This window comes from Rattus rattus, chromosome 4 (assembly GCF_011064425.1).
Source record: "Rattus rattus isolate New Zealand chromosome 4, Rrattus_CSIRO_v1, whole genome shotgun sequence".
NCBI classification, from domain to species: domain Eukaryota; kingdom Metazoa; phylum Chordata; class Mammalia; order Rodentia; family Muridae; genus Rattus; species Rattus rattus.
This window is the reverse complement of record NC_046157.1, coordinates 179755153-179777827: the sequence shown is the minus strand read 5'-3', so window position 1 is coordinate 179777827 and position 22675 is coordinate 179755153. Positions and strand designations below refer to the sequence as shown.

At 41.9% G+C, this 22675-nt stretch overlaps 1 protein-coding gene across 5 annotated transcripts in view; it reads right to left on the bottom strand.

The window, feature by feature from the left end:
- Positions 1-22675, bottom strand: part of Dlgap1 (DLG associated protein 1) — a 705387-nt gene that overhangs the window by 514322 nt on the left and 168390 nt on the right. For all 5 annotated transcript variants that reach the window (XM_032901733.1, XM_032901736.1, XM_032901735.1 and 2 more), the window contains exon 2: positions 18412-18538. The gene's annotated coding sequence lies outside the window, so the exon portion shown is untranslated. The remainder of the gene's footprint in view (positions 1-18411; positions 18539-22675) is intronic.

The following is a 22675-nucleotide window of genomic DNA, read 5'->3' as shown; positions in this document are numbered from 1 at the left end:
CAGGAAGAAGACCAGAGAGTTTCTAGAAGGAGTAGCAAGAAATCAGCCTTTTGTGAAATCTTGAAGGGAATTACTATAGTTGTCCAGGAGGCAGCCAGGGGAGAAATGATAAGTAATGACTATTATGGAGAAAATTTTACTGAAGGAAAGGATATCTGCTTAATTTTCAAAGTCATTAATACATGTAACTCTAGTATCTTCAGTAGTCATTAACTGTACTGCTGTGCATCTTTTCGGAAGCACATGATGACTTAACTAGGACATCTATACCCCGAGGGCAAATGGTGGCATTCGACTTTCTGTAGAACAAAACAGAGAAGTCTTTGTCTTTTCCTAGCCAATCAGCTTTAGATAGTAGCATGCATGTCTCTATGTGTATGTGTGTGTGCGGGGGGAGGGCAGTTATTAAACATTATAAGAAGATAGTCAAGCCCTGTGTGTAGTCTTTGTATTCATGTCCTTCAAGCTACCACAATCATGTCAAAAATTTCAGGTAACATGGTATGAAGGATCATCATATGTCCATTTGATACAAGCTAGAGTCATCTGAGAGTAGGGAGGCTACTGAGAAAGTACCTGTCCATAAGAGCAGGCTGTCGGCAAGACGATAGTGCTTTTTCTCAGTGACGTATCTGGAGAGGCCAGCCGACTGTGGGTGAGTTTGACAGGTGGTTTTGGGTTTTATAAGAAAGTAGTTAGCTAGCAGCACCCCTCCAGGGCCTCTGCCTCAGCTCCTGTCTCCTGGCTTCTGTTCTGTTTGAGCTCCTGTCCCGACTTCCTCCAGTGATGAACAGTGATGATGAGACACAGTCAAATGAACCTTTCCTTCTGAAGTGGCTTTGCTCATGGTGTTACAGATGCAGCATCAGTAACCCTAACTAGGGCAGAAATTGGTAGTGGGGCGATATTGATGGGAAAGACCTGTCTATGTTGAGTTTGGGAGGATCATGGGAGGACTTTGGAACTTTGGGCTAGAAAAAGTATTGAGTTTGACAGTTCAGTGAGTTGTTCTGTTAGGAGCTTGGAAGATGAAAATGTTGATGATGGAGTCCCAGCTTGTGAAGTTTCAGAGGGACGCTTAAAGATTCTATCTGGGTTTATCAGTTATTTTGAATTAAGATTCTGCGGTTTCTGGACAGCTGAATGTGAAGAGTCAACTGTGATTAACAAGAGATCAGAACCACTGAAGTTAAAACTGAATTACTGAGACAAATGACGTTGGTTACCTGGAACTAAGAAATTAGCAGTGATTAAGGAGAGAGCAGCATCATTGAGATGACATCTTCTGAGAAGTATTTCCTCAGTTTTAGCACAAGTTTCAGCTTGTACACCAGAGGCAGCCAATGTTGTACCTCCTGCAGGCAGCTGAACTCGGCAGTGACTCTTACACTAGGCACTCCTAGTTTTGAAGATATAGAAGGATGTAGCCCAGGCTGGCTTCAAACTTGTGATCCTCTTGCTTTGGCTCCTTTCAACAAATCCTACTTGCATGTGACTACAAACAGAGCAGCAAGGCTTGGTACTGTGAGAAATCAGGAGAGCCCATTGGTGAGAGTGCAGGTAGCAGCTGAAGGGCAAGAATTGAAGGGTCATGAAGAGAAATTAAGGCTTAGCACCACGAAAAGAGCTCAGGAGGATACTGGTAAAAGTACAGCTCAGTTGCAGCAGAAGATCTCAGCATTTTGGAAATTCTAATACCTTGGGATGACCACCATGAACAGCGGTAGCAGTGGAGTGGGATCAGCCTGAGCTTAGAAGACAAGCTTTGTGTGCTGCAGAGGACAAAGCCAGAGAAGTGACCCAAGATCCTTGGAGCAGCCCGGAAGATTATGAGTAAATCCCAGACCCTGGACAGTGAGTTATTTACACAGTTGGAGTTTGGTTTTGCTTGGTTCACATTGTGGCTGTGCCCTGGCTCTACCCTCTTGAGATACAATATTTATTTCTGATTTTACAGACGCTCATGATTGAGGCTTTAAACTCATAAAATGTTGGGGGATTTTTAAGCCAAGACTTTGGATTTTAAAAGATACAACTTTTACAGATGTTTGACTTTGTAAGGCTGTGGGGCATTTTTTAAGCTTGCAAAGTTGTTTTATATTATGATGTCTTTATTAATGTGTAATTGGGAAAGAACAAGAAAGGAACAGTTGTGGTTTAACAGTGACGATGTATTTGTGTGTCCAATCGACAAGGGGTCAGTTGTGCTGGCTCGTTTTATGTCAACTTGAGACAGGCGAGAGTCACCTGAGAGAAGGGTAGTTCAATTGGCAAAATGCCTTTATAAGATTAGGCGGTAAGCAAACCTATAGGACATTTTCTTAATCAGTAATTGATGGGTGAGGACTCAGTTGATTGAGGGTGGGATCACCTCAGGTTGGTGGTCCTAGGTGCTGTAAGAAAGCAGACTGCCAAGCCATGGAGAGCAAGTCAATAAGCAGCATCCCTCCAAGGCCTCTGCATCAGCTCCTGCCTCCAGCTTCCTGCTCTGCTTGAGTTCCTGTGCTGACTTCCTTCAGTGATAAACAGTGACGAATAACTAAATAAAGTAAATAAACCTTTACTCACGATGTTTCTTTACAGCAACAGCAACCTCGGTTAGGATGCACAGTGAGTGTATTCAGAAACAAATGAGAAAAAGGGCAAGACACATGAGGAGCTGTGGTATTTTGGAGCACAGATTGATAGACGTTTCTCAAACTGTCAGATAACAATGACTTAGCCTTTCTTGACAATGCCATCCATCTCTGTTGTGGCTGCCTCATTTGGCCCTTTCGGACAAATCAAAGAGCCCCAGACACTATAACACACTTAGTGTTGGAACTCATCGTCCACATCGCTCAGGCTTCAACCCTAGGCACCACAGATACAATAACACAACACAAGAAACAAAACCCTAAAACAAACAGGACACAAGAGAGCAAGTGTTCTGTGCCTCGAGAAAACTTGAGCTTTGGCAAGAGGAGCTAGGCCAGATGGGAGATAATATTTGCTGACCTCTGCTTTAGAGGAACAGAGTTAATATGAAATAATATGTACATGAACTGTGCTGATAATGAGGCAAAACAGATCCCTGAAACACAGGCATGAGAAGAAAGAGTATATTGACTGCTTCAGGACTCCATTGGCTAGCTATCCTAATGTTATACTGGCCATAGGCTCATTTGCTATATAGCACTGTGAAAAAAAGCCATCACTAACTCTATTGATGCTATGCAAATGTTAGGGGAATATTTGTCAAAGATTTTATTTTTAAAATGTTGTGTGTATGAATGCTTCTGGCATGAGGTAGCTAGTTGGCACAGATAATCCAAAATTCTCATCCAGATCTGAAATTCTAAGACTCCAAAATTTAAATTACAATACAGTCAATAATACCCAGCCAGCACTTCAAAGGCAGCTGAAATAGAATTCTATGTCTTCTTCTTTACTGTTTTTGCAGATTCGAGAACTCTGATTCTTGAAGCTGGGCAACACAGACAATAATTGACTATTTCCCAGGCACTTGGCAATTGCTTTCTTTTAATTGAGGATGAATTGGTACAGCATGTCAAATTGGAAAACTAAAAGTGGCTGCCTTAGGGAACTCATTTTTTTTTAAATCAAAATGACTCAACTGCCATTAAGACATGAGTGCACTTTCATGCGTCAGCCAATGAATACCTTGATTGACCACTCACCCAGCACAATCATTAAGTACACACTCATTGACTCCCTATTAGGTCCAAAAAGCATGCCTGATATACAGTAGGGTTTGTGCTGCTCACTCATTAATTGAGTGTCTAAAAAAGAAGTTCTAAGCTATGGTGCCTGAGTTCAAATTTCAGTCTCCTATTTACTAGCTGTACACATGCAGGAAGAAATAATGGAACCTTTCTGTCTCCTCTTTGATGGTTGGTAAAACAAGAATACAAAAAGCACTTGGTTTTAAGTATTATAATAATAAAATGAGATGCTACTTATAAAGCACACTGCCTCTTAACACCCCTTACTTTATTTCTCTAAGGAGAAGTATCACGAGTTTCTAGGGAAGAAATGGTCCTCGGCCACAGCATGGTATCCTATTGATGACTGGATAAGGCAAAATCCACTTGTATTCTACCAGAATGCATCTTACCTTCAAAATGTTACAGGAAAACAATGTAAAATGAAGACATTTGGACAAGTAGTTTTATCTGCTCTGGGAATACTGGTAGGCAGGGATTGAAGAGGGTGACGCAGGTTTGAAAAGCGTTAATTCCTGAGAGTTTTAAATTGTTTTGATAAGAGGTTTAAACAGATCTCGTACTCAATGTGTGCATTACACATAGTATTGAGCACTTACTGTGTGTACCTTGCATGTTTGTTGATTCTAGGCCTTGGTAAACTGAAGGTGCTCCAGATGACCTGTGGGCAGGAAACTCCCATCACAGCTATGTGTAGGTTGATGTCATTATGCAGGTGAAGTCAGGTATGGGATGGAATGAGGCTGTCATTGGACAAGAAGGAAGGATGGGCTGGAGGAAAGTTTTAGAGAGGTGGAGGAGACTGGAGCTAGGAGAGGGGGCAGCTGAAAGAACATGGCAGGTAGATGTTAAGATTTTTCTCACACATTTACAAGTTGTTATGAATATTCTTAAGAGATGGATGTGTACAGGATTTTGTATGTCTAGATGAGCAAATTATATCTTATCTAGATGGGCGGTTTGTATCCTTATCAATTTGTTGTAAGTTTATTGAGTGGATGTATTGTACACTGAGTATTTAACATATAAATCTGGTTGTTGGGTTACAGTTTGTTGAGTCTTGATATTACTTGGGTAGCTGGGAACAGAGTTCCCGGCTGGCTAGGGCTGGCCAGGGAGACTAGCAATGGGAATGTAGAGACCCCTAGGGCTAGAAGATAGCTAGGCTAACGTGGTGTGGTGCCACACTGAAGCTAGCCACCACTGAGATAAATTAATGCTAGTTCTATGTCCCTATGGTGCCAGAACTAATGCCAGGGAGTGACCACCCAGGTCCGAGGGGCCTAGCGTGGAGCAGTGACAAGGCAGGAACAGGTCGTGCCCTTTTTAAATTATACAGCAACAGCTATGAGCTTTACTTCCCTTATCTTTGACAGATAGGGGTTGGGGGGATACTTCGACAGGCCCTGGGAGCCAGATGAAGAGTCACTGTATGGCGCTCAGCTACAGAACCAGTGACGACACCCTAAGTGTTAGATAGAGGTCCTTGAATAAAGGTCATAAGCCTGGGTAAGGGTGTCTTCATGCAGTGGAACTGACTGACAGTGTTGAACTAGGGATAGTAACGCCATGTCCTGTGGAGAGGGCAGAGCGAGGGCAGGAGAGCGAGGGCAGCTGGCATGTTCATGAGCACAACGCAGATAAGGCTCTACCCAGGAGGTACCAGGATCTCTGCAGATCCAAATGCCAAGAAACACTCACAGTCTGCCCATCAGAACTACTTAGTGCAACAGAATCTAGCCCTGTCGTGTCTTTAAATTCTTGGGTCAATACCTGCCCAATAGGAATAATTCTAATTCCATTATAATCCATCCAGGCTGATGTCTTGGGGTCTGACTGTCATTGTCTCATAGCCTTAGGACACAGGGTTACCAACTTGGGTTTGGAGCTGAGCCTTCCTACTTGGGTCACATTTTATAAAACCCAAGACCACTTCTTTCTTTTTGCATTTGTATAAACAGGAATAATCATAGCACCTACTGTCTGAAATTGTCATTAAAAACAATGGGAAGTACAGTGCTTAGCACTGTGTCTGGCACAGAGGAATTAAGGAAATGCTATTGCTCCACTTGTAGGCGCATCTGTTAAAGGAAATAATCATATTGAGTAGATATCTGCTCATGCTCATTATGGCTCTATCCCTAACATCCAAAAATTGAAAACAACGCAAGTATCCATCAATCGATGAACAGATAAAGAAAATGTGGTCTTTGCACTCAATGGGATATTACTCATTCACCAAAAATGTTAAACAATGTTGTTGGTGATAACTGAATAGAACTAGGCATCATCATATTAAGTGGGTGAGGGGAGGGCACAAGAGAAGACCCGAGTGACCTCTCCCATCATGAAATGTAGTGATGCCGATTTCAGAGAAGCTGAGAATAAACGGTGGTTTCCATAGTTGCGAACAGATGAGTCATGGGAAAAGGTTGATCATCAGGCACTAAATTACAACCAGACGGAAGCGAAAAGCTCTAGGGCATCCCAGCACAGAGCGATGATGACAGATAATGATTATATGCTGTGCATTTCAAAAGGCTGTAGGGTTTTAAAAATAGTTTTTACCACAGATATGATAGATGGCTGAAAATATAAAGGCATTCACCCCGATTTAGACATCACCCGGTGTATACATATATCGCACATTGACCCCAGAATGTTTAACTTTTGTGATTCTGCGTATTAGTTAAAATTAAAGCAATGTGTCTTCAATGGTATCTGGGAGAGGTTAATACAAAAACGGTTTCCAGAATGAAACTGTGGCTAGAAGCTCTCTTTGAGCACAGATGTGGGTAAGGGTATTAATGAAGTGGCTCAGGTATAAGGAAGGGAGCTGGTCCAGAGGTTTAGGAAGGGAGGAGTCAGAACGAACCAGAAAACACAAACAAGACCTAATGAAGGGTCTGAGAGGAAGCTGGGACTGAAGTCTGGGGCAAGTCAATGGTGGATCTTAAGATTCTGACACTGCCAAAGCGCTCCTTCAGAAAGTTAGATTAGTGACCCGGGATGACTGAGTTTCGTGATCACACTATCTTGGAAGACAGACACCATATTTGAAGGGCAGAAGTTTCCAAGCTTAAAACCATGGTGAAATTATTATTTATATTAGTTAAATCTCCTAGTCTGAGGACTGGGGGGTAGCTCAAAGACACCAGACTTACTCATTACATTTGAGGCTCTAGGTTCATTCCACAGTAATAAAACAAGATAAATTTCTCCATTCTGATCCTGAAACCTCATTCTTAGCCTGCATTCCATAAAACTTCCCCTCCCTATGCATCTTAGCACCATCTCCCTTCATGGGCCATGGGTTATGGCCCTTCCCGGCTCATGACCCAACCCTCTACTCCTGTTAGTGATCTGTCCTGTAGGGTGGAAGACTGGGCTGGGCATCGCCTTCTTCATATCCTCCTAGGCCTCAGCACTTCAGCACTCCTGCCTAAAGTACCTTCTTTCATATAATTATATAGAAAAAAAAGTTCACAGATAATGAGGAATGGAAAAAAACTAATGACCTTCAACTGCCAAGTGGATAGTGACAATGTGGTCATCTACACAGCTGTGAAGAAAAATGAAGTAATGAAATTTAGAGGTAGATGGGTGGAACTAAAAAGATTATGCTGAAAGGGTAAGGAGGTAAGTGTAGAAGAAGAGGGGGAGGGGAGGAAAACAACACTAATAATGCTTGAAAAGACTGTAAGATATCTTATTATTCCTTATTTATCTAAGATTACATATGATACATGTAACTCTACACACAGACATACACATATATGATATATTACTTATTACGTAATATATAAAATGTAATATGCAATATAAAATATACAATATAATATAAAATATGTATATAATATACAATAGAGTATATATAGTATGTAATATACAATATACAATGATATATGACATATAATATGCAATATACAGTATATAACATGTAATATGTAAAATATAACATGCAATATATAATATATGTAATGCAATACTATATAACTATATATAAATATATTTAATATAAAAATTAAATATATTGTATATAATTGTTTATTGCATATGATATATAATACATATAGTTTAAAAATGAGTTATGCCATTTGAGCTGATAATGCTCCCTCCCAAGCTAACATAAACTTCAGTTCTAGTCATGAGAAATAACCTTTTGGTTTTTGGTCAGGGCTATTGATACGGTCCTTGTTTTCCTTCCAGAAGTTGAAGGTAAGTCCTGACTAATCAAGACACCATGTGACACTACGTACTTACTTCATACTCAGGACCTGGAAGACTTGAGCTGGATTGGGGGTAAAAGTCTCCTGTCAGAGAACTAACTTTTCTCATCCAGATAGGGTCTATGCAAGCAAGAAAGACGCAACCAATAGTTGAACCCAGGTATGATGTCTATGAACCACAGTAATGACCATCATGGTAAGATGCCCCAAAAGGACACTCCAAAGGATATAGTAGTGATACACACATGCGCGTGCGTGTGTGTGTGTTTGTCCTGACAGTAAACAACAACTATGCAAGTGGACTTAAGACCTATCATCAGGAGAAAAATCATGTCTGAAACTGGAAACCTAGCTCCCAGCATAGCACATGAGGTCATGTGAGGATCTTGGTGGAAAGACTACTGCCAACACTTCACTAGAGCAGCATAATCCCTGAAGGACATTCCACATGCTTATCCTTATGCACATAGATACGTTTATCTCTTACTCCTCATCAAAGACTCTTCTCTTTGCAGCAGATGGAGACCGTTACAGAAAACAGTGAGTGCTCAGAAGCAAAGAACTGACTGTGGTGTGTAGGGGGCTGAACCCTCACATCCAAGTCAGAGAGCATTGTAAACATGGGGGTGACAAGATTCTAAGAGCCAGAGGACCAGGACACCAGATGGGAAGTTTGTCCTCTAGAAATGTCTGAGAAGCTACAACCATGATACCTCATCAATATGGCTGCCTAAAGAAGGCTGGAGCAAGCACCACATCAATAGACCTGCTGTTGTGGAAGGGAGAATCTCACGGCCTGCCCCCCCTCCTCTGGACAAAGAATTACAGACAAGCAAGGCCTGCTGAGAGAGGAAGAATTATTCATCCACAGGGATAAGCCTCCGACTGGGTAACAATAACAATTAAAGAAAAGAGGCCATTTATTTGAGAGGGACTGGTGGAGGGTGCATGGAAAAGGTAGAAGGGAGGAAAATAAAAAGGAGGAAAAGGATGTAGTCATAGTTTAATAAAAAATCCCCACACCTAGAAACAGGTTTGAGTGAAAAAAAAAATAATATATTCAAAAAGAAGCAGTAACTTTAAAGTTCAAAAGGGATACATGTTTGAAGCTTTTTCATACCAATGCACATTTATTTTACTGCTGTTTCTTAAGTAAGAATGGTTCCCAATGTCTGAAGCCTTTCTCAAATCCCTCATGAAATACTTTCTACGTGTAACATTTAGAGGCGTTTGACACCCCCAGGGATATTTAAATGAATGCCCGTTTAAGCTCAGTATATATTGCACATCAAAGCACTTGGGTTTCTTATTAAGAGCCAAGGGGTCTGATTAGGATTACTTCTATGTGAAGAACCCCGTGCCCTGAGCCACATCTTGTGCTTATACGTGCGACACCTTCACGGACAGCAACGCACCCCAGCTCAGATAAGGGATCTTCTGCGGTTCTGCCTCAGCAGCATAACTAACGTCACTACCAATGCGCAGGCACAACCCCAAACCTTACACAGAACGGACATTCCACAGGGCAGCCAGGCCATCACCGAAGCATGACGCGCTCCAAACATTCTCGACTCCGACCCTGCATCCCAGTTTACTTTCTACTGCTGTGGTGAGCACCATGGCCAACTTCGGGAGAGTAAGGTTTATATCAGCCTACAGCTCACAGTTCACAATCAAGGGAAGCCTAGGAGGAACTCAAGGCAGGACCCTGGGGCCAGGAACTCAAGTAGAGACCATGGAGGAATGCTGTTTACTGGCTTTCCTTGTCCCTGCTCAGTCAGCTTTCTTATGAAATTCGGGACCCCTTGTCTAGGCTTGGTTCTCCCATATCGACCATCGGTTGGAGACAAACCTTATGTACACAGTGAGTTCCAGAACAGGCAGAGCTAAAAACAAAACAAAACAAAAGAACTGTCTCAATAAAAAAGTCACCAATATTTGGAATGCCAGAGAGATGGACTCTGTGGATCCTAGAGTTTTGTCAGTCTTGAATGATATTTGATGTTCAGTTCCCAGATTGCACTAGAAGAGTAAGAAATGCCAGTTCTAAAGTTAGTTATTTAGCATAGTATCACCATTTCCCCAAATTTAGCTTTGAGTGAATATGGTCTGTTGGGTGAAAAATCCCTAGCATATGTTGAGGATACACAAAGATGAAATAAACGCAGCCAGCAATCCTGATTTCTTTTTTCTCGTTATTTTTGGCAAGCTGTAGCAATGACTGTGGTTCCTGCATATTCTCACAGGTAAGCAAAGACCCAAAAGCAGTGAGCTGCAATAAAGTTCATAATGGTTTGTTTAAAAACAAATTATCCAGTCATATAGCATAAGGCCTTTATAGATCATGAGCAAATGGTGTAATGAAAGAGCTGCTCTCGTGGGAAATACTGGACGGCTTAAATAAATAACATCATAATTTATACGACACACTATATCTGCTATTTTTTTTATTAACTTGAGTATTTCTTATTTACATTTCAAATGTTATTCCCTTTCCCGGTTTCTGGGCCAACATCCCCCTAACCCCTCCCCCTCCCCTTCTATATGGGTGTTCCCCTCCCCATCCTCCCCCCATTTCCGCCCTCCCCCCAACAATTACGTTCACTGGGGGTTCAGTCTTAGCAGGACCCAGGGCTTCCCCTTCCACTGGTGCTCTTACTAGGATATTCATTTCTACCTATGAGGTTAGAGCCCAGGGTCAGTCCATGTATAGTCTTTAGGTAGTGGCTTAGTCCCTGGAAGCTCTGGTTGCTTGGCATTGTTGTACATATGGGGTCTCGAGCCCCTTCAAGCTCTTCCAGTTCTTTCTCTGATTCCTTCAACGGGGGTCCCGTTCTCAGTTCAGTGGTTTGCTGCTGGCATTCGCCTATGTATTTGTTGTATTCTGGCTGTGTCTCTCAGGAGCGATCTACATCCGGTTCCTGTCGGCCTGCACTTCTTTGCTTCATCCATCTTGTCTAATTGGATGGCTGTATATGGATGGGCCACATGTGGGGCAGGCTCTGAATGGGTGTTCCTTCAGCCTCTGTTTTAATCTTTGCCTCCCTATTCCCTGCCAAGGGTATTCTTGTTCCCCTTTTAAAGAAGGAGTGAAGCATTTTTATGATCTATCTCTCTTATTCTACTTACCTGTCCTCTATTTATCTGTGAATCATCTATATTTTTATCAGCTACTGCCTGTCTATAATCTATCTTCATCCCGTACACCCCCAGACATGCTCATCAGCAGGTTTATCATCTTGATGGCGACATTTCTGAGACCCGGACAAACTCGACACACGGCCCCCCCACAACTGGATTTCTGTTTCTTACAATTGTCTGAATTAATCGAGCTCTTCAGAGAGCACAGCAGTTTTCAGCTTCTAAATTATTTCTGACATAAAAGGGACAGAGGACGAAACAGTAAGAATCACCTCCAAATATTCACTTACAGCAAATGTATACGATGCTGAAATTGAAAAAAAAAAGTCTAAAAGGATGAAATCCTGTGCGGAGGTTGAAATATTACATCAGAGCTTCACTGACGGTCTACTGAGCAGGCCACTCCAAGTTCTGATGATGAAGAATTGGGGTTAACCAATGTCAGAGAGACAATGTTCAGTGTGAACACGAGCCTTGTAGCAAAATGAATCTTCTAGAGACCGAATTTTGATTTCTTTTGCCTCTGGAGACGAAGCCGCATCTGGCAAATTGGTTATGGAAATGTACTTTTTATTTTGAGAAACAGAAAAGGAACAACTTCGCATATACGGTAATCAGGTCTAGATTCCACGCACGCGGACATTTGTTGAGGTTGTTCCGTCTTTTGTAGAATCTCTAGGTTAAGTTCTTCCAGAGGTGTATATAGATCATAGGTGAGGACACAGGATGGCATTTGAAGACTTTATACTCAAAGATGAAGGAATCATTCATTTTCCTTCAGGGAGTTGATGGAGGGGAAAGAGGGATCTCTTTAGCAAGCCCTGTCTGGAACTTGCTATGTGGCCCTGGATGGCCTTGGATTCCTTCTATCTTGGCCTCCTAAGCCTTGGGACACTGGATGTGTGCCCTCATGTCCCACTGAAGAAGTGACTCTTGAGGTACGGAGCCTGGTTTTCTGTCTATACTCACTGGTCATGGGGATATTTAGAGGCATCCCGTTCAGATGAAAATGTGCATTGAATTCTTCCATTAGCCTTTCAAGACTCAAGTGATTACATTATAGATACATTTTTTTTTCTAAAGTGTATTCACCTTTTGAAGTCTCCAGCAAAATTCTCCGTAGCCTCATGGATGAGAACAAAATGTTGACTCATTTCTGACACCTTAGTTTGGGTGTAGTCAGTCTTGAGATCTGAGCAGGTTATTAGAGAGCTGTGCATGTTTGGCTTTGGCCAAGTTCTGGATTGACTTTGCACATTATTCCTGGCTTCCAAACAACCTCACACTTGATAATCATAATCATAATTATAACGGTAATAATAAAATACAAGACTCATTTTACAGGTAGAGATACTTAAGTATGGTTTGGAATATTTTTTAAGGGCAGCCATGTGATAAGTGAAACTCTTGAATGTTGGACTCAGATCTTTCTATATCTTTTTTAATTGGCTATTTTATTTATTTACATTTCAAATGTTATCCCTCTTCCAGGCTTCCTCTCCACAACCCACCATCCTATCCTCCTCTTCCCTGCTTCTATGAGGGTGCCCTCTCTCCCACCCACCCAGTCCTGCCTCCCCGCCCTAGCATTCCCCTGCCCCACCTTCTAAACTCTGTTTCTAACTGTATGCAGTTAACAGATTGATGCTTTCATACTTTTGACACTGATTTTAGGTCACACCGCATAAGCTCTGTACCCTGAGATTGAAGACAGGCACTGGAATAAATCTCAGGGGTTTTGACCTAAGCACCTTTTTCCTCTTCCTCTTCCTCACTTTTTCTTTTCTAAAAAATACTTATTTTTCTTAATGTATTTTGCTGGCTTGCACATCTACATACCATGTATGTGCTCAATGTTCTCGGTGGCCAGATGAGGGCATTGGAACCCCTGGAACTGAGGAGAGAGGTTACAAGCTGGCATATGGGTGTTGAGAACCAATGAGCAAGTGTGTTGGAAGAGATGCCAGTGCTCTCAATCATGGAGATATCTCTCTAGCCCTCCCATCTTCTCTCTTAAAATCATGGAGAGAGACAGAGAGAGAGAGGGAGAGGGAGAGAGAGAGAGAGAGAGAGAGAGACAGAGAGAGAGAGAGAGAGAGAGAGAGAGAGAGAGAGAGAGAGAGAGACAGAGAGAGTGAGAGAGAGAGAGAGAGAGAGAGAGAGAGAGAGACAGAGACAAAGAGACAGAGAGAGAGAGAGAGAGAGAGAGAGAGAGAGAGAGAGAGAGTGTCTTAAGTATGTGTTTGTATGTCCTCCTGTCTTCCCCCACTCTCTCTGTGTGTACACACATTTATACAGGCATAAGGAGCGTCCCAAGATTATCCTGGCTTTACCTCTCATCTCAATACAAGAGTGCTGGGATTACAGACATGGGCTTCTGTGTCTAGCCTTACATTGGTGGTGAGAATTCGAACTCTCATCCTCATGTTGTGTGACAAGTATGGTACCCCCTGAAGCATCCCCATAACACCATCCTAAGATCTTCTTTCTTTTGCCTTTTTTTTGTCCCCCTGGAGCTGGGGACCGAACCCAGGGCCTTGTGTTTGCTAGGCAAGCGCTCTACCACTGAGCTAAATCCCCAACTCAAGATCTTCTTTCTTTAACCGAGGTAACAAGTCTGGGACTCAGTCAAGCAAATACATCCATGGAATAAAACGTGGAACCTAGTGTTTCTATTATTTACTTAACACTTAGGCTTTAATGTGAAGCATGCTATATAACAAATGAAGTTATTAGTTCTCTACTACTAAAAGGAATTTTGAAATTCATTTTAAAAGATAAATTTTTAAGGATTCATGTTCATCATACTCCATGGTTAGTTATGATAGCATATAATTGTCAGTATTTTCATGTATGTATTTTCAAGTTTAGTTTGCAACAGAGTACATAGGGGCAAAAACATGGGGCTTTGGTTTTAAAACATATAGAGTAAAATTCATACTGGCAGAAAACCCAATTTCTTGATAATTGAAAGAGCAGAAAACAGACAGTAGGGGCAGTTATTTTAGCAAAATGGGATAAATTTTCCAAGTGAATCATGGTCTGGAAAACACAGAGGAAAGGCTGGCAATGTTGACCATGAGCACATTTCAATGCAAGATAATGGAAAGAGCTTTTGTCCTCTGTGTAAATAAACATTCAGACCACACCGTAGCTGCAAAATATAAACTCAAGGAAGACACATTTGTAAAAGAATTGAATTCATGTGATTTCCTGATCCCACACACCTAGTGGCTCTTTCATAAAGTAGAATGTACAATTTGTCCTGATAAAAATGGCATTTCTCTCATTGTAGTCAGTCAGATAGCAAAACATCTTTTGTGAAAAGCTGTGCTTATTAAAGAATAAAAGAATAGGAATGCCCGGAATCTCGAGCTTTGAACAGACTGAGTTGGTCCTCTAAGATGCCCTCTGTGTTGAGTAATATTTATAAAGAAAATTCCATGCAAAGGAGATCTTTCTTTATACGATATCCTAGAGATTTCTCTGTAAGAAGTCACTTATTGCAGAACCTATACATCCATCCAACTATCCATCCATCCGTCTGTCTGCCCATCCATTTATCCATCCATCCATGTATCTTCAAATCAACCATCCATCCATCCATCTATCCATCTTCAAATCAACCATCCATCCATCCATCCAACCATCCATCTATCTAGCCATCTTCAAATCAAATCCATCCATCCATCCATCCATCCATCTTCAAATCAACCATTCAACCATCCATCTATCTAGCCATCTTCAAATCAACCATCCATCCATCATCCATCCATCCATCCATCCATCCATCCATCCATCCATCCATCCATCCATCTAATGTTTATATATTTCCAAAGTCTAGAATACGGTAGGGCAAGTGTTCTGAGCAATACCCCCTCCCTCCACCGTCACTGACATCTTGTAAACTCAGGGCCTGGTTCTGTCTACTCCTATTGGTATTTCTGCCATATTGTTGCTACAATATCTCATGATATTAAGATATTATTTTAGGGTTGGAACAAAAGTTCATAGGTTAAGAGCACTTACTGCTCTTGCAGAGGAACTGGGTTTGGTTCCAGCAGATCCGACACCTTCTTCTGGCCTCCATGAGCATTGCACTCACATAGTGGACATATATAGACACAGACACATGCTCATGTATATAAAAATAAAGAAATGAATCATTTAGACTTGAAGATCTCATATTATTTATCCCTTTTCCCTTTTTGGGTCAATGTCTGACCATGTAGCACAAGCTGCTGGCCTGGAACCCTGTATGTGACCAGATCTCATTCCATCCCAAGATTAAGAACCTGCTGAAGCTAATACAAACTCTCCACAGTGTGGGCTGGCAAGGAAGACTATTGTCTCTCTCTTCATACTGTAACATGAGCATTAGAGTGATACCCTGGATCATTGTAGTGCTGTCTGAGGTCATCCTGTCCTCCAGGTAAGCTCTCCAGACAAACAGGTTAGCATTCACTCAAAGCTTGTTAAAAATGCTCATTTGTGAACTCATCTTGTTGATCTGTGTCCAACAACCACAGACCTACCAAAGCAAAGCAACCCAAAGCTTGACAGACCACAGATATTACTTTTCAGGTAGTGTGTCAGACCACTGGTGAGCTAAGTCAAAGGGTAAAAGTAGGATAGCAAAGTGAGTTTTAAAAACTTCCGAACTAGCAGTTTGGGTAACAGTGAAGTGGCAAATCTGTGAATATTTGATCTGAACTAAAACAAGATACAGTCAGAATTTTCACACTGGAAGACCCAGGAGTCAAAGGAAATGGAGAACAGAAACTAGTGAGAGGTGAGACTGCAAGTCAAGGGGAGGACTTGCCATGCCTCAGAAGGCATTCACACAATTGTCATCCTGTGCTTAGGGTACAATTTGTTCTGAGCAGTGCTCCCTCCTTCCACTGTCAGTGATGTCAACTCGGGACCTGGTTCTGTCTACTCCTTTTGGTATATCTGCCATGTCATTGCCACAGCTTTGCTGGCGCTGCTGTCTGTCACCTTCCCTCGCCACTGCCCCTTGCTTTCCATGTTCATTGCTTTCGTTTGAACACTATGTATCACTATGCAATAGTTGAGATGCTTGCTAATGTCTGCTTGTAAATTATTTATTTAATACTTGTTCCTTGCTGGTCACTTTGAGTGTGATTTTATATATTACAGCAAGACTGCTGACTTTATCCTTCTTTATTTTACTGTTTGACACTCTAATGTTAAAGAAAAGAAGAAAGGAGTGGGGGAGGAGAGATGGCCTAGCCAGTAAGTGGGGGTATGGTAGAATAAGAGAGAACCAATCCCTCAGATTATCTGAAAGACAGAGAGAGAGGAGGGAGGAGAGGGAGACAGAGACAGAGAGGGAGGGAGGGAGAGGTACTCGCAATGTGAACAATACCCAGTAAGTAACTGCTATATTTTTAAATGTTATTACATTAGTTATAACTCTTCCTAGAATGCTCACCACACTTTGAAACCAATTATGTATAAATATATCTGTCTATACTATATTGTACATTATCTATTATCTCTCTCTCATCTATCTATCTATCTATCTATCTATCTATCTATCTATCTATCTATCTATCATCCATCCATTCATCCATCTGTCATCTGTCTATCTGAATACTTAGGCACAGGCTTCCATACCACCTTCAATACTAACCAGTTTTAGAGGGTGAGGAGTCAGCAAGAACGAACAGACACGGGGTTGGGGATTTAGCTCAGTGGTAGAGCGCTTGCCTAGCAAGCACAAGGCCCTGGGTTCAGTCCCCAGCTCCGAAAAAAAGAAAAGAAAAAAAAGAATGAACAGCCACAGATTGTTAAACTGTTACCAGTACCATGCTTTACAGCAACACTCCAGCATAGTTCCAAACACATTTCAGTTGCAGGAAAACTATTGCAACTAACTCCCCCAAACACCTCAGAGCTAACATTCAATAAAGTCACTGACCAAAAGAGAATGAATGAGCAAAGGAGGAGACAGGAAGGCCAAGGAGGGAGGGGGGAGGAATAAATAATACACATATATATTAATTAAAAAAACCTGTATGCCAGGATGCATGTTTCATTTGGAGCTCAGCTCTATTGATAAAAGTTTATCTTGAAACAGTTCATTTTGGGCTCTCTGACACATGGATAGGACTTCAAATGACAAAGCGTGTTCTTCTCAGATGTTTCATCTGGGAAAAAAAGACCGGTACCAAAATCAAGCAAAGGGGGATGTAACCAAGTCACTGATTGGCTGGATAATGATCCCTGGATCACTTGCAATTGCAGCCATAGCTGCAGAGATGGGCATTTCTGTTCTCCATTAGATTCTCTTTGCTTTACAATGTTGGCCTCCCCAGATAACTGGGTGTTCTGCCTCAGGTGTGGCTAACATAGCCTAAAAACATTGGGGAGCTCATGCCCTCCAAGGCAGACCCAGAGGGTGATCCTCCTACTGCATGTCTTTCAAGTGCAAATTCCAGACCCAAACTTCCAAGGGAGGTCTCTCAAGAGTCGAGTTTCCATGACTCCCAGGGAAGATTTATTAATTTACCCATGATTCATCACTTTCAGTACTTCTGCCTTTTTCATTATTTTATTTTTGTGAGGCAGTCTCTTACTATGTAGTTCAGTCTAGACTCAATTGTATTATCCTCCTGCCTTGGTTGAAAATTACATTATGTGCCCGTAAGAAGGCCCAGCTGTCTCATTCTTGACTCAAGGGGTCATCTTCCTGGTTGAGGGCCATTTTCAAGTCCTTGTCTTTGTGGCATGCGTAACCCAAACAGGAGAGTAGCTTACTGATGTATCCAGCTATATTAATCCCGCTCTGATCTGACATTACACATGTAGTGAATTTGAATTACACATTCTCTGGTCTTTCTCTCCTAACAGAGCACATGGAAGGAAGAGAGCAGAGACTGCAGCACGGGCTTCAGTGTTTCCTGATTTAGATCAGTGTGCGCGCCTGTGCTGATAAATGCAAACGTGTCCAGCATGCAAAGAAAACACAGAGCGGATGCTGTGCCATCATTTTCTTCTATTCCACGCTTAGCCTCATGCCCAGTATTTTAGCCTACAGTCCTGAAAACTGCATTTGCCTGATCTGACATCCTAGATCAACAATGATTGCCACACATGAACTCCACCTTTATTAAAATCTGTACAGGACCCAAGGAGTTAAAAAAATGGACGTCAAATTCAGCATCCTATTAATAGCTTTAGAATCACAAGGCAGAAATACATTACACTACAAAAAGAGAAGAAAACGTTTCATGTAATGCATCTTTACAGGATGTTGCAGATGTAGGTTACGCAAAGGAAATGAAGTTTACCTTTGACGCTCACTCTCTGGGTTTTTATTTTTCTGAGCTTCCAACACAGGAGACCCCGACTTCAGATTGTTGCTGTCCTTGATGGCGTTAACCAGATGTCACTCTTGGTATGTGATGTTCAATGGCTCTGAAAGATAACAAATGCAATCATTAGACACGATGACTCATTGGAAGCAGAAACTCACCAAGGGCTGATCTCGTAAAAAAGTGACACTGGCAGCCATTAAGTCCAATGGGGTGCGTCGAAGAGCTGTGTTGGAAATCTGCGCGATGGTTGGTGATGATGTTGCACTTGGCATCTTTATGCATCTCAGAAAATCAAACCAACCAGGCCCAAAAATGTCATTGTTATAAATAGGTTTGATAAGCTACAGAATGCTTGTCTGTAACTATCACTTATATTCTTTTCAAAAGTAATAAAGAGAGGCAGGGAGAAACGGCTCAGTGGTTAAGAGCATAGTCTGCTCTTATAGAGGACCCGACTTCAGTTCCTAGTACCTCCCCACATCTCAGGGCTCATAGTCATCTTCTATGCTAGCTCCAGAGATCTGATACCTCTGGCCTCTGCAGGCACCTGTATTCCTATGCAAAGATTCCCCCACCACACACATGATTGAAAATAATAAACACAAATCTTTAAAGGGTGATACAGTACAAATATCAAGTACTTGAATGTGGAAGGCAGAGCATATGCGCAAGATTTGAGTCATTTCCTGGGAACTACATGTTCTACTAATACAATACTCCAACTAACCAACCATGGTTTACAAAGGAGTAAAAACTGGCATTATTCCCATTGTGGTCTCTTTGACCTCACAGCACTGTCCAACATGGCACACTCTTCCCAAGTATGCGACAAGGGGTGGGGGAGGCTTGCTGATGCCCAAGCCACACCATTCATAGGACGATCAATGATACTTCCTTAGAACGTGACAAACAGAACTTATGTCTGGGCCACATTGTGGGGTGGGGATTGCCCGGGTTCACATCACATGCTGTGTCGGGAGCAGGGACTCTCCTTTCTGGCAGGTCCCAGACAGACGGCCTCATCACATAAACGACCTGATGTTCTAAAAGTCCTGGGGTGCACCAAGGTCTGCTCCTGTTGCCTCACTTTTGCTTTTTTTTTTTTTTTTAAAGCCAAATAACTCTGTGTGCCTTGGCGGCATACACAAATAGTTTCAGAAGAGAAAGGGAGAAGTACATTTAAGCAGTAAGCAGAAACATAGTCAGTTAAGATCAACAATGGGATTGTTGTTTTAACCTAATCACTGTAAGAATTTTAATACGGACTTCATGTTTCAGAGCAGGGCTTTGAGATCATGGAGTTCATGTGGTTTCGTCACTTTCACAGAATCGTCAAAGGCAAAACTATATCTCAGGGCTTCTGCTTGGGAGCCCAGCCACCCAGTACCATGGGGTTTCCATTTCCAAAATGAACAGTGGCTGGCAAAGAGATCATGGATGACTCCATCTTGTTAGTACTCTTCCAGGCTCGGAAGGCTGACAGGAATTAAGAGACTGTTGGTAGTTGGGTACGTGAGCAATAGGAACTCAGCCACCCTGTATTTATGCGGCACTTTACAAGGTACCCTGGAAACTTAATAAATCGTACCTATCTCATCCCCCTATCCTAGCGAAGGCAAAAAGAGATTCTGTTATCTGCTACAATTTGGAGACTCGAAGCCTTGATTTATGAACTATTATCCAGTTCAGTATTCTCAATATTCTCGCAAATCAAAGTCTGAGGAGAATGTCTTCCCATATATGTGAGGACTAAATAAATGATGATTTTTAAACCAAAGCGTTTGACTACGTGCTGAGACTTTATTTTGAACTAAACAGAGTCTAGATATTCAACTACACAGTGCTGTTTTTAAAAAGTGGAGACATGAGGCAATTTCTCAAAGAAGATATCAGAAGATGAACAAAGATAAGCTTTTATTACAATAGATCATTATAAAAGTTATATAGTTAATAGGTAAACGTTGGTCTTAAACATTAAAAGGGATCTTCAGTGTTACCTTGTGTAGGGTGTAGTGGGTCCCAAATGTAGTTGGTTATCATTAGCTGGAAATCTTATTAAAAAGGCAGAATACAGGATCGTGAAATTTCACCTTTAATCAAATATCTTGGGAAATCATCTTATTCTGTTAACCAGCTGGCCTTGTATCCTCTGTGTCAGTCCCCTGGGTAGCTCGGACTACAGGTTCATGCCGCCGCGCCTAGCTACGCACAACCGGGACCTTCCTGGATAAGTCAGGGGAATCTGTACTTCGAACATGCTTCCAGTTGATTCGGCCAGCAGGTATGCTGGCATTAGGCAAGCCCCTGGGTCTTCACCAGCTTCATTACACAGAGCCTAGAGGCCTGACTTGCTCCAGGCATTTGCGGCTTGGTGGCGGAAGTGATCTTAGTATGCAGAACTGTTTGTTTCTCACCTTCCCTTATCCCAACAGGCGGTGTTTTCCCCCTTATATTTGGCTCTGGTCATATAGCAATTATTTAGCCCACACATTCTATAAGAAGAAGAGCAAAGGAATAACTATAGGTACTGAGTGCTAGAAGGTTTACATGATTTCTAAATAATATTTAGTATTATAATATTTATTTCTTATATATAAGTACACTGTAGCTGTGTACAGACACACCAGAAGAGGGCATCAGATCTCATCACAGATGGTTGTGAGCCACCATGTGGTTGCTGGGATTTGAACTCAGGACCTCTGGAAGAGCAGTCAGTGCTCTTAACCACTGAGCCATTGCTCCAGCCCATGAATTTTTTTTTAAATTGTGTGTGTGTGTGTGTGTGTGTGTGTGTGTGTGTGTGTGTGTGTGTGTGTGTGTTTATACTTGTTTGGTTCAATGGGTCATCTGGCATTATGAAACTATCTCCTTTACTAGATGTAAACTTTGGAGATAGGCAACTTTGGAGATATTTGCTAAGCCTTCTTCTCTGGTGTCTACCTAGTACTTGAAATTCTCCTATCATCAGGGATACCATCTGTCAGTTGTTTGCACATTCAGTTCTTGCTTCGGGCCCTTGTTGATTAGGTCAGGAAGAGTGATTCACACAAAGAGGACAAGGAGACTGACCACAGTGCACTTGGTGGCATGATGCCACTGAGGAGGCTGAGGCAGGATGATGAGCTCATTTCAGGCCATCCTGGGCTTTATCTGGAAAAATCCCTCAAAAGACCAAATAGGAAAAAAAAAAAAAGCCCAAAACCAACCAACCAACCAAACAAACAAACAAATAGCCAACCAAAAAACCCCGCCCCCAAGCAAGCATACAAGAACAGTGATAAATTGCAGCCTTGGTCAAGTTTCTCAAGTGCTGGGCAGGGTCTTTGTCAACATTTCCTGTGTGGGCAGCAATTGCAAATACTGGTGAACTCCGGAGAAGAGTGAAAGAGGCAGACTGGGACAATTTTTTGAAGAAATCCCAGAAATTCATTTGTCTCCCCCTTCCTCTTCTTAACTTTTACCCTGTGGTCTCCATGAACTGAAATATATTTGGGAAATTTCCACAATAAAACCCCATTAAATTGCTTTAAAAATACTTTACTCTTTTACTCTGACTTAGTTGAAGTTTTTCTTTAACCCCGACTCAGATTTTAAACTGATGTATCTAATACCATTCATTTCATAGAGGTTACTTTATAATCCAACCACTTCCAGTTTTCAAAAGGAGTTATTTAAAAATATTGCCCCAGGCTACGGAAAGGGAAGTGCAAACCATACATGCATTAAATTTTATGGAATGCCTACATTTTAGCAAAATATATTTATGATATGATAGAGGGGCCCCGCCGAGAAGCTTCTTCAATCTTACCTCTGTTTCTTGCGAGATTTCTGACTTGTCAGAGTAACTGGATCTCTTGGGATTTCAGTGCTCTTGTTTATTGAATACCTGTTGATGCTGAACTTCGGGATACCATGGATGCTCAGCCCTTCACTCATTCCTGCGTCCACTCACGTTCACCCTTCCTCAAGGATGTACTATCGTGTCCCAGGCACTGCTACCATGTGGGAATACAGCAGGGGACCTCTCATTTTACTGGAGGCAAGTGAGCAAAAAGAACTTATAAATATGATTACGTGGTAAACTTGGATGCCCGTGCTTGGTTGGAGGTGGTGGGACATGCCACACTGGAGTGTTGGGGACAGGTATGAGTTAGGTTGCTAATCCAATTAGCTCAGGAAAATGGTTGTATCCATATTTTCATTCACCGAAGATGATTGTACAGAGAGGCAAACAACA